The sequence below is a fragment of the Caretta caretta genome, chromosome 10, assembly GCF_965140235.1.
Source record: "Caretta caretta isolate rCarCar2 chromosome 10, rCarCar1.hap1, whole genome shotgun sequence".
In the NCBI taxonomy this organism is placed as follows: domain Eukaryota; kingdom Metazoa; phylum Chordata; order Testudines; family Cheloniidae; genus Caretta; species Caretta caretta.
The window spans coordinates 2,185,162-2,198,268 of record NC_134215.1 but is presented as its reverse complement, the minus strand read 5'-3'; positions in this window follow the sequence as shown (position 1 = coordinate 2,198,268).

The window sequence follows — 13,107 nt, the reverse complement described above, 5'->3', positions numbered from 1 at the left end:
TGAACCAGTGTTCATTATTACTGGTGTTACAGCAGCACCGGGAACCCCAGTGGAGACTGGGCCCCACTGAGCTGGGTGCTGCAGGGGCCCAGGGCGAGAGACAGGACTGCCCCAAAGAGCTGCCAGTCCAATGGGACAAGAGGCTCCTGCTCAAGATGCAGGGATGCAGAGTCCACTGTCCAACCGAGGAGTCCTCACACCTCTACTCTCCTGCGGTACCGTGCTTGGGGAGCAGGGAGGCTGGCAACGCTTGGCTGCCTCTCATCTTCCACCGAAGGAACTCCATGCACTTCCCAAACACACAGCCAAGGGAAGAAAAGGAGTACTTGTGGCACCTTAGAGACTAACCAATTTATTTGAGCATGAGCTTTCGTGAGCTACAGCTCACTTCATCAGATGCATACCGTGGAAACTGCAGCAGACTTTATATATACACAGAGAATATGAAACAATACCTCCTCCCACCCCACTGTCCTGCTGGTAATAGCTTATCTAAAGTGATCAACAGGTGGGCCATTTCACTTTAGATAAGCTATTACCAGCAGGACAGTGGGGTGGGAGGAGGTATTGTTTCATATTCTCTGTGTATATATAAAGTCTGCTGCAGTTTCCACGGTATGTATCTGATGAAGTGAGCTGTAGCTCACGAAAGCTCATGCTCAAATAAATTGGTTAGTCTCTAAGGTGCCACAAGTACTCCTTTTCTTTTTGCGAATACAGACTAACACGGCTGTTCCTCTGAAGCCAAGGGAAGGGGGCCGGTGCAGTAAAAACGACCCTGTGTCCCCACTGTGCACACTACTGCTGCTGACAGGGTCAAAGGCCAGGCCTGTTCTGTGAGTGCAGGGCGCAAGATTCAGGCATGATTCAGGGATCTGACTAGGGAACCGTCAGCTGCTTCCTGCCCCAAGGCCCCACAAGAGGGGAACGTGGCCTGTATCGGTCACTCAGCTCAGGATGATAAGGCACCTGCCAGTCACAGTGCAACCAGGGCAAACCGATATCTCACCTCCAACATGGGTGACGTCAACTAACTGTTTTCTTTTCTCCCACTTGAAAAGACTGAGCAGAGATCACACAGCAAACAGAACCAGCGCCTCCCTGGTCATTCCATCCACAGGGCACTAAAGCGAAGCAGGCCAGACGGCGGGCAGCCTGCTCCCAGGGCACTGCCATTTCCTGGGCACTGTCACTGGAAAGGCAGGAGAAGCAGAGGTGTGAAATGCAGATTTCAGACTCTGCCACAACCCAGCCTCCCCTGGGGTCAGCATCCTCTTAGCAGAAAGTAACCCTGGCACTGCCATGCAGGGTGAACAGCGAGGGGGGTGGCACCAGGCCCCTCCCCTAGGGAAGCGCAAGTCGCTGTGACAGCCCAGGATTCGTACTTGATTTCACCATAACAGCAAATCACAGCTGCTAACAGCCCTGCATCTTGAGAAGGGGGTGAGCTGGTGGGGCGGTCCCTCCAACCTAGACAATGAACCTAGATCCCTTGGGGGCAGCACAGAAGGTAGAGACAGCCTTGGAGGGGCAGGGGCCAAGACGCACAGGTGGAAGAGGTAACTAGAGAGAAACTGGCTACCCCTGCACTGAACAGACTCCAGAATGGACTCAGAGACAGGCTCCAGGGATGCCCCCGTTGTGGGGCAGGGGGCAGTATCCAGGCACACCCAGAGGAATCATAACAGCCTGGCAGGTCTGAGCCAGGTAACGGGGAGCCCAACGGGGAGGTGTCTGACAGGTGGCGTGGGCACGAGGGGGAAGGGGAAAGTGCTCTCTAGCAGTAAGGCTGTTCCCTTCCTGGTCGTGCACAAGGGACCTGCCCAGCTCTGTGGCAGATCAGATCCATTTCTCTCCCTAGCCCGACCAGGCCTGTTTTTTCTCGGGCCACCAGGGCCTCAGCCAGGGTTGAGGTAACGTCCCTGGAGGGAAGATGACCTCTTGTAAGCAGCAGTTGCAGAGAAACCGGGAGTTACCCTGGAGCTGTGCCTAAGAAGTGAAACCCAGATATTGGATGTGGTTGGCAGGGGCACCCCAGACCTCCTTCTCCTCCCCCCTCCCCAGGAGGAGGTTTGTAATTGGAGCCCCTTTGAAGTCACAGGCTCACCCTGCTCCCAAGGTCCACCCCTAGGGATGGGAAGGGCGTAGTCAGTTGTATCTATTCAGTGGGAGCCTGCCCTTTGTTTGCCAACGTCCCCTTCATTCCTAGATGGCTGCTGGCTTAGCAGTAACACACTGACTAGCCAGCGCCTCCTCGGGGGCTGCCCTCTGCCCATGCCAGAGACCTGACTGGAGGGTTTAATTTACTTACAACTGTTAGGATATAGATATTCAGGCCTGCCTGAAAGGCCTATACTTTAAGAATGTAGGTATATGTTTATCATTTAGCTAGTAATAGAGGTATACAAGAAAGAATCTGTGTAAGGGCCTTCTCTCACCGTGACAGTCTGGGGCCCTGTTCTTAGGCCAAGGCCTTTGGCTAAGCAGCAGAGGCAGCCATAAACTGGGAAGCGACCGGTCACCTCCTCACATCCCAAACTAGTCAATCTGGGACTGTTAGGAAGGTGATCCGATCTCTCACCTCCAGAGAAAGGGAAGAGCCTAGAAGATGTAAAAGGAAATTTAGGTTGATAGTTTTCTGTCTGGTAAGAATTCACTTATCTATAGACACAGCTGGGAAACCCTTATGTCTTTATAGAGGTAGTTGTGAAATCCTCACTTCTGTATTGTTCTATCATTATAGTTCCCACTTTGCTATTGTTTATTTGCATGGTCTCTGTCTGGTTCTGTGATTGTTTCTGTCTGCTGTATAATTAATTTTGCTGGGTGTAAACTAATTAAGGTGGTGGGATATAATTGGTTAGCTAATCATGTTACAATATGTTAGGATTGGTTAGGTAAATTTCAGTAGAATGATTCGTTAAGGTATAGCTAAGAATATTACTATATAAATTAGGGGCAAACAGGAAGTAAGTTGGGATTCAAAAATAAGGAAAAAGGAACTTGGATTTAAGCTTGCTGGAAGTTCTCCCCCATAAACAACTAATTGTTTGCACCTTTGGACTTCGGGTATTGTTGCTCTCTGTTCATGCGAGAAGGACCAGGGAAGTGGGAGAGTGAAGGAATAAGCTCTTTAACAACAACTGGCAAATATCAACCTTTTAAAAAATGGCTCTGTGTGCATCCCTGCCAAAGGCACAAACCCAGGAGACAAGTCTAATTAGTAATCAATGGGAACCCGCCACTTCAGGCCTTTCCCATGAATTGACTTGGGTGGCCAATTACAAACAGATTTAATTGGCACTGCTGATGCTTTTGATCCAGGATACCACTTATCATACATGCCCTTTCAAAGGGGGAGCCAGAGGTAGGAAGACAGAGATATGTGGGTCACTTCTGACCTTGACCATGTCTAGTCCAGTGACTTTGAGGTTAAAGAACTCATAACTCAGTCACCTGGGGCATCCAGTGTCTGGCTCTGGGCAGGACTCGACCTTTTGAACTCAACATGAAAGATTACACACCCTATTCCCAATCCCGGAGCTGTCCGGTCCCCAGAATTTGTGGCTGGATTGGAACTAGTGCTCTGGGGTACCCATCTTTACATCACACTACCTCTAAACTGTTTTTCCAGTTCACAAAACCCTGTGTGATCTCCAATCCATGGCTCCCTGCTTCACCTGCAAACCCCCCATCCTCTGAGCCTGCACAGACAAACACCCCTAACTGGGGTCACTGGGCTCGCAGTATCAGCATTCACACACCCTCCCTTGCAGCACCAGCGCTCTGTGACCTGAGCAGCATGTGGGGTAGTGGAACAACCATGGGCCTGGGAGCCAGGCATTTCCAAGACGTCTGCCACGAACCAAGTGTGTGGCCAGGGGCAAGTCCTTCCACCAGCCTGCATCACTTTCCCCATCGGCACAAGGGGATGCCTTCTGCTCTAGTCTGCAAGGCTGATGGGAGGATTCCTTGGCCTGTTATTAGCCCGGCCCTCCCACAGGAGACAGAAGCACTCCCCTGGGCTCGCTTTCCAAATTGACGTTCTTTCAAGGGGTTTCTCTGCCCTGCTCATCCTCTCTGGACAGATGGTGCCTCCTCTCCCCGAGTCAGCCCAAGCCATCGGGCTGCAAGGACAGTGTAGTGGCTGCTGGCAAGCAGCATTAGCCTCACTTAGCACAACCCCAATGGTCACTGGAAACTCGCTTAAGTAAGATGCCCAGCTCTTGGGGTCAGTTTCCGCTGCCAGAATATGGAGTTTCTGTGTGATCCAGTAATGACTGTGCTGCCTGCAGAGCTTGTACCTGCTTGGAGAGAACCATTTATTTCTAACTTCCATAAAAGGCTTGATAAGATACCTAAAAATACCCAGCACAATAACCTCTGCCCCAATTATTCAGTGTGTCAACACTGGCTAGATAGTAAATGCTTAAATAAAAGCCTGTCTGACTCGTGTATTTGCTTTACTCACTCTTTTATGGATTTTTTTGTGAAAAGGCAGAAAGGGAGATTGTTTGCAGCAAAATCAAGTTGTGTTTCCAATCAGAACAGGTTAGATTTCTGGGCCTGGGAACATTATGCCTTCCTGCAGTCCACATATGGAGCACAGCCATTTGGGAGGACAATCTACTACTGCTACCAGTGAGGGGAATTAATTTAGCTCATCTGTAGTGGTTTGTGGTTTTAGTGCTGAAAGCACTGTGTTCACACCCCACTGACACCCCCCCCACAGCATCTCCCCCCGACATTATACCACTATTGAAATGCAGCATTTGGTGCAGTTTAACCTCCTGGGGATGGGCAATCTGCTCGGTTTCCTGTCCGCTGGGGTATTCTGCCCACTCTGGGTTCCGCTAAGACGACATTTGCTGGGCAGTTAGTATTTACTAGCCGGTATGTCCCAGCCTGGGTTGGCAGAGGTTTGCTCCATTTCCTCCTGGCTGCCTTGAACTTCCCCCAGTCTGTGAAATGCCCTGGGAAGATCCTCTCCCAGTTCTGGACCAGGACTGTGATGATAGGAGTTGTGGCTAGTGCTGGGCAGCTGCCCAGCCCCAGGGAGAGGCTCAATGAAAGGTCCTAGTGAGCAGAGTCACAAGAAGGCAGCTCCACCTCTTTGTGCAAAGCTGGAAGCTCTCCAAGGGCAATCCCCCCAACACACACACATACACACAGCTCAGGCGTGCCCTGGCATTCACAGGCCCTGGTATAAATGCTTAGAGAGATAAAGACATGGTGGCAGGTTACACACCACCCAGGGCTCTGAAAGAGTTAAATCTTTGCACAGTGAGTCTCTGTCACCAGGGGACCTCAAAGTCCTTCCTTAAGGAAAGGGCATGTGGCCCAGGTGTGGTCTCCCTGCACTGCCATGCTCTCCTCTCCTGCAGGAGAGGTCAGATGGGTCCTCGCTCCCTGGTTTCACACTGCCGGGGAGCAGCTCGCTTCCCAGTAGCACGCTGTTAAACGCTGCCCGGAAAGCCAAAGCCAAGAGGTCTCCTCAGGGCAGGCAGGCTGTTCCAGAGCAGATGAGACCTCCCTGCCACAACAAATGAGCGGAGGAGAGATATTAACATGCATCTGTAGCCTTTACCAGCATCCACCCACAAGCGCTGGAAGCAACATGCAAACGTGCCAGCCAGCAGCCCAGAGCAACTCAGCCAGGCAGGCGGTTTGAGCCCGTGGGTCCCAGCACCCTCCCCCCGGGGCTGCAGTCAGGGGGCTTTGGCTAAGTAAAGAGGGAATTTTTCCAGGTGCATAGGGCATTCAGGCACCCATTTCCCATGGAGCGGAGATGGGAGCAGGTGCCTAGTACCCACCTGGGCCTTAGAATGGTCCTCCCTAAAATCTGATTTTTAACTGGCAGCTCTCCCATGTCTTTTAAACCCAAGCCAAAGTCTGGGCCCTCTCCTTGGAGCGCACAGGAGCAAGGTGCTGCAGAGTGAGCTCTCCCCAGGAGGGGGCACTCAGGAGATGGCTGGCCCCATTACAGGCCCCAAGCTTTGCGGTGCTTGGTGTTCACAGCCGCGGCTGAATGAATGGCAGCTGCAAGTGCTCAGAACTTCTGAAAACCAGGCGGTTGGGGCTGCAGGGAACAGGGGCTGTGACAATCTGGGTACAGGAGGTGAAGGCAAGTGGGTGCCTATGGAGGGGCTGGGGAAGGGGGGGCAAGGGCACAATAGGCCCTGCATGCTGCATGTAGCAAAGGCTGCACCATCACAGTCACCACCTCCCAAGCCTCGGGCTCTACAACCGTCTCTCCAACTCCACGGAGGGAGAAGGGACCCGCCGTGAGAGGCGAAACCTGAGCCCTTGTTCCAGGCCGAGGGGAATCAATATGGATAGATGCCGCCAGCAACCCCACGTACAGGGGATTATCTGTACCTGCAGGATCCGCCAGAACAGCCCTCTGCACGTTCCACAGGCCCTAGGCTCAGACACCCTAGTGGCCTAGGGTGCGTTACAGGGCTGGGAGCCTGACTCACCCCATGCCTCGGTTTCCCATCTGTACACAGTGGATAGTGACACTTGACCCCTTTAGATGCTTTGAGCTGGATGGGGAGCGCTAGGCAAGAGTTCGGCTCTTCTCTACTCCGAACACACACCGCAGTGTATGTGATAGCTCCCACCCTGTGCCCCAGCCACACAGGACACGACTCTGGGACTCTCCCCGCCCAGGGACTCGGTGTGTTAACTAGCCTAGGGCTGTACAGCCTTTAGCTCTGCAGGTCCTGGCCTCTGTCTCCGGCAGCGCCCGAGAGGACAGCAGCAGAGAGTTCAGGCAGGGATGTCTGGCAGATTCCCCTCCGTGGGAAAGGGGTATAATGGCTACAAAAAGAGTTGGATCATTTTCCTTCTTCCCCCGTGAGATGGGAACAGGGCTGGGGATAGAGCCAGACTGAGCAGGCATCTCTCGTAAAAGGAGCAACTGGAAAACCTACGGAGATGCCAGTGTGCATGCCAGGCATTCGAAGAGACTGAGTCCCCTCCGTCCTCCATAGAGGGAGCAAGACTCTATGGCCCCCTTCTGCCAGACCTGGCAGAAATCAGGGATCTGACCTAGGTAGGTAGCATGGCACAGTGCAACTGGGAGAAGGCAAACTGATGCGCGCGTGAATGCGGGGGGGTACTGCTGCTTGGGAGAAGACTCCCTGCAATGAAGACAGCATGAAATGGGCCCTAAAGGCCCCAGGAGAACTTTTTAATTATCCTCTAATTAAAAACAACCCCAGACTCTCCTGTCACAATGTTTTGCCCAACCCACAGCCCTGATTTGCCCTGGCAAAGTCCAGCCTGTTTGTTACTGTTTCATTCTCCAGTAATTAAAGCAGGCCCAGATGCTGCTCCCCCGACTGTCAACACCCAAAGGTAACTACAGGGCGGGGGAAATTGAAAAACCAACAAACCCCTGCTCACAACAGCCGGACTCTTGCTCTTGCTCTCTAAACACCAGCCAGGCTGGGGGTTGGGGCCCAGCAGTCAGGCCCTGCCAGGGGTCATAAAAGGGACAATAAAGCTGAGCTGAGGAGGAAATAAAGCCTCAGGTCTTTTCTCTCCTCTCCCCATGGGCAGAGATAATGATTTACTGAGACTTGAAAACAGCCAGGGACCTGGAAAACAACATGACTGGCTCAGGGGGACCCAGGGATCAGGCTGCTTAGGGCTTGGATGCCCAAACCCTGGAAACAAACAGCGCCGTCAGCTGCCACTCTGCCTGGCGATCTCTGCCGAGAGGCCAAGGAACCTGGGGGCACCTCTAAGTCAGCGCTGAGGCACCCTGGTGCGTGGGTGTCACTTGCGAGGTCACTGTCCATGCTGCTGTTGTTTTGTGTATCATAAGATGTCAGGCCCCAGGGCTACCAATCCGGCCCCTTCCACTGTGGTGTATTGGTAAGATTATGGTAGTGCTCAACGTGCCTTGGATCGAGGGCGCCAGCCCTGGACTCCCTTTCCCCCCCGCCTCCAGGAGACTTGTTCTAACAGTGTCGCTCAGCATCCCTGGGCCGCTCTTGTCCTTCTCTGGCCCCATCACAGCAGTGTCGGCAGCTCGCAGGCATTCATGGACTGATCGCCAGCAAGGCAGTGACCGGCCCACACATGAAGTCTGTGGATCCCAATCCAGTGCCTGAACCCCAGGGCTGTTCTGCCTCCTGTGTGAGTGAACCTCTCCCCTGTGCTGATCACTGGGGATTAGCCACAAGCATTTTGATAGCACCCCCGATCACAGGCAGTAACACTCCCCTCGCTGTGCGGCCGCCGCAGGGCTGAGCCGGACCCGTGGCAGCCCGCCACAGGCCTGAGTCATGCTTAAGTGCCATGGGTCTGGCTGGTGCCCAGCTCACTGTAGGGGTTTCTCTGTAATGTACGCACTGTGCTCCAGATCTTCTAAGTGCTTTGCAGACATTCTGCCTGAGACACATACTCCTGCCCCAAGCAGCTTGCAAGCTAAAGGGAGCTCTGACTAGTGAAGGCAGGGAGGGAGAAGGTGGTCTAGGCTGCAGGGGTCTTGGCTACCCATGACATGGGGTTTCTACACCTTCTCAGGTATTACTGCAAACAGGTCTAGCTTGCCAGGGAGATCACAGAGCCTGGAGCATGTAGCTGAGCTGAGCTCTCCAGCCAGGGCTTTGGCTTGGGGCTATCCTGCCTTGCTTGGGGTTATCCCTGCCACTGTGTTTTTGACATACCCATGTACAGAACGAGCTCTGGAAAGTGCTGAGCTGTAGAACCGGCTCTGCACAAATATTATTGTCGAGCAAGAGTGCGCTGCGGGGGGGCTGGGCCTTCTGGGGCTGCTCCCACTGCCACAGGCCAGCCAGAAGAGGGTTTGGAAGGGCTGAAATGTCTCATTTGCTGTTTGCTGCGGGGATCCTGACAGGGAAGGATATGGCTGAGCAGCTGAGCCCCAAGCCTGAGGTAAGGCACTCACCTTTCAATATCCTGGGACAGTAGGTAGCTGTTATATGGATCAGCTCTATACATAAACCCAGCCCTCCCCTACTGTGATCAGAACACTCCCTGCACATTCACCAATCTATCAAGGACAGTGGAATATAAACCAGAGCTTCCCCACTTGCTCTCATTTGTGGGAATGTCCGGACTTTGCTGGAGTGACCTTGTGTTCTGCAGCGGGACCAGGTCTCAGGACAGCATGCAGGACCAATAAAGTATCCCCACTTGTAATGCTACAGTGAAAAGTGATGCTGTTGGGCCAGAATGGGGAACGGTGCAATAACATCCTGATGCAACAGCCTGAGGTCAGTGACGCAGCATCTGGGTGCACGGGCTCGTTCCCTGTAGCTCCCCTTGTCCCACCGGATCCTGGGAAGCCCTAGGGCTCAGCTGGAGGCAACCCAACCATTTCCACCTCCACAGAGGCCCCTGGCTGGGAGGGAGACCCAGATGCAGCAGCAAAAGCCAATCCATTCATAGAATCCTAGAATATCAGGGTTAGAAGGGACCTTAGGAGGTCATCTAGTCCAACCCCTTGCTCAAAGCAGGACCAATCCCCAACTAAATCATCCCAGCCAGGGCTTTGTCAAGCCTGACCTTAAAAACCTCTAAGGATGGGGATTCCACCACCTCACTAGGGAACCCATTCCAGTGCTTCACCACCTTCCTAGTGAAATAGTTTTTCCTAATATCCAACCTAGACCTCCCCCCACTGCAATCTGAGACCATTGCTCCTTGTTCTGTCATCTGCCACCACTGAGAACAGCCAAGCTCCAGCCCTCTTTGGAACCCCCTTTCAGGTAGTTGAAGGCTGCTCGCAAATCCCCCCTCACCCTTCTCTTCCGCAGACTAAACAATCCCAGTTCCCTCAGCCTCTCCTCATAAGTCATGTGCCCCAGCCCCCTAATCATTTTCGTTGCCCTCTGCTGGACTCTCTCCAATTTGTCCACATCCCTTCTGTAGTGGGGGAACCAAAACTGGATGCAATACTCCAGGTGTGGCCTCACCAACCAGTGCCAAATAGAGGGGAATAATCACTTCCCTTGATCTGCTGGCAACGCTCTTACTAATGCAGCCATTAGCCGTCTTGGCAACAAGGGCACACTGTTGACTCATCCAGCTTCTCATCCACTGTAACCCCCAGGTTCTTTTCTGCAGAACTGCTGCTTAGCCAGTCAGTCCCTAGTCTGTAGCGGTGTATGGGATTCTTCCGTCCTAAGTGCAGGACTCTGCACTTGTCCTTGTTGAACCTCATCAGATTTCTTTTGGCCCAATCCTCCAATTTGTCTAGGTCACTCTGGATCCTATCCCTATTCTGCAGTGTAGCTACCTCTCCCCCCAGCTTAGTGTGATCTGCAAACTTGCTGAGGGTGCAATCCACACCATCCTCCACATCATTAATGAAGATGTTGAACAAAACCGGTCCCTGGGGCACTCTGCTTGATACTGGCTGCCAACTAGACATCAAGCCATTGATCACTACCTGTTGAGCCCGACAATCTAGCCAGCTATCGGTCTGCCTTATAGTCCATTCATTCATCCATACTTCTTTAACTTGCCGGCAAGAATACTGTGGGTGACCGTGTCAAAAGCTTTGCTAAAGTCAAGGTATATCACGTCCACTGCTTTCCCCTCATCCACAGAGCCAGTTATCTCATCATGAAAGGCAATCAGGTTGGTCAGGCATGACTTGCCCTTGGTGAATCCATGCTGACTGTTCCTGATCACTTTCTTCTCCTCTAAGTGCTTCAAAATGGATTCCTTGAGGACCTGCTCCATGATTTTTCCAGAGACTGAGGTGAGGCTGACTGGGCTGTAGTTCCCCGGATCATCCTTCTTCCCTTTTTTAAAGATGGGCACTACATTAGCCTTTTTCCAGTCACCCAGGACCTCCCCCATCTCGACAATCTCATGGTCACTGCTGGCCAGGTTGCCACCCACTTCTACTTCCCCTGCCAATTCTTCCTTGTTTGTGAGCAGTAGGCCAAGAGGAGAATGGCCCCTGGTTGGTTCCTCCAGCACTTGTGCCAGGAAGTTGTCCCCAAAACTCTCCAAAAACTTCCTGGATTGTCTGTGCATTGCTGTATTGCTGTCCCAGCAGATGTCAGGGTGATTGAAGTCCCCCATGAGAACCAGGGCCTGTGATCTGGAAACTTCTGCTAGTTGTCTGAAGAAAGCCTTGTCTACCTCATCCTCCTGGTCTGGTGGTCTATAGCACATGCCCACCACGACATCACCCTTGTTGCTCTTGCCTTTAAACTTAATCCAAAGACACTCAACAGGCTTTTCTCCAGTTTCATACCGGAGCTCTGAGCAGTCATACTGCTCCCTTACATACAGTGCAACTCCCCTACCTTTCCTCCCCAGCCTGTCCTTCCTGAACAGTTTATACCCATCCATGACAGTACTCCAGTCATGTGAGTTACCCCACAAAGTCTCTGTTATTCCAATCACATCATAGTTCCTTGACTTGTACCAGGACTTCCAATTCTTCCTGCTTGTTTCCCAGGCTTCTTGCGTTCGTGTACATGAACCTAAGATAACTAGCCGATTGTCCTGCTTTCTCAGTATGAAGCAGGAGGCCTCCCCTGTAACACCCTCCTCCTTGTGTTTCCTCCTGGTATCCTACTTCCCCACCTACCTCTGGGCTTAGGTCTCCATCCCTAGGCGAACCTAGTTTAAAGCCCTCCTCACTAGGTTAGCAGCCTGCCTGTGAAGATGCTCTTCCCTCTCTTCGTTAGGTGGATCCCATCTCTTCCTAGCACTCCTTCTTCCCAGAACAACATCCCAGGGTTGAAGAATCCAAAGCCCTCTCTCCAACACCACCTCCGCAACCATGCATTTACCTCCACAGTTTGATGGTCCTACCCTGACACGGGCCTGACATGGGTGAACCCCTGGCTTGGGGAGGCTAGTCCCCCCAGCCCCGCCCCTTCTGCCTGAGGCCCCACCCCTTCTGCACCCACTGGAGCCCAGCCCCCACTGTGGCCGCTGGCCCCTGCCCAGTGCCCCCAGGCCTCCCCCCTGCCCACTGTGGCCGCTGGCCTCTGCCCCAGGCTAGTGCCCCCGACCCTGGAGCGCCAGGCAGCACGGCCTGGGCTGCACCACCTGGCCCGACCCCCCACCTCTGAAGGCACTCCCTAGTCAAGCTGCCAGCCGCAGCGCTGGGCGGGTGGCAGGCGGCGCGGCTGGAGCGAACCCAGCCCCAGCGCTGGGCAGGCAGCGCAGCCAGAGCACTGGGCGGGCAGCGCAGCCCCAGAGCTCGGAGGACAGGTGGCGTGGCACGGCCCCGGGGCATGCCGCAGCCCTCAGCCTGCCTGCCTGCCCCAGCCTCTGGCACTAAGGGAACAGCAGGGTGGGCCCTGGGGGTGGAGCATGGGCAGGGGGCCGTCAGGCTGTTTGGGAAGGCAAAGCCTTCCCGTGCCTATGATACCTGACACCCACACACCTGGGCCTTTTCCTTCCACAGGGAGGATGGGCGAGAACACGACTTGTTTGACTTGTGCCCCAAACTCCTGTATCCTTCTTCCCAGAGCCACGTAGTCCGCAGTGACCTGCTCAAGGTCATTCTTGGCAGTATCATTGGTGCCCACGTGGGGAAGAAGGAAGGGGTAGCGGTCCGAGGGCTGGATCAGTCTCGGCAGATGCTCCGTCACATCCTGAATTCTAGCTCCTGGCAAGCAGCACGCGTCTCGAGTCTCCCAGTCAAACTGCCTTCCGTAGAAACCCCCCTCTGCAAGCATGTAAAGGACACAGGCCTGGCAGGGAGCGTGCACAGAGACCCCAGCAAATCAAGGGTCAACCTGTGGGAGGGGAAGTAGTGGCACCCTCCTCAAGCTCTGCTCACAACCCCAGAGCAGCTGGGTGTTTCTGCTAAAGATCAGCAGGGAAATAATCAACAATGTCAACATTTCAGAGTATAAGATTTTCAAAGGCCCTGACGGCAGACAGGCACCTCTACCTCCCAATCAAATTCCAGGGCAGCTAGGTGCCTGACAGCCATTTGTGTCTTGGGAAAAATCTTCCCCTGAATGGTCATCTTTAGGGCCCAGAGTTAACAATTCACTGAGATGGCCATGGCAGTTCACATCACCTCAGCTCCAAATGCTGAACTGCTAGTGTGTAGCCTTAGCAACTGGCTTAGGAAATTGTGATGGAAAA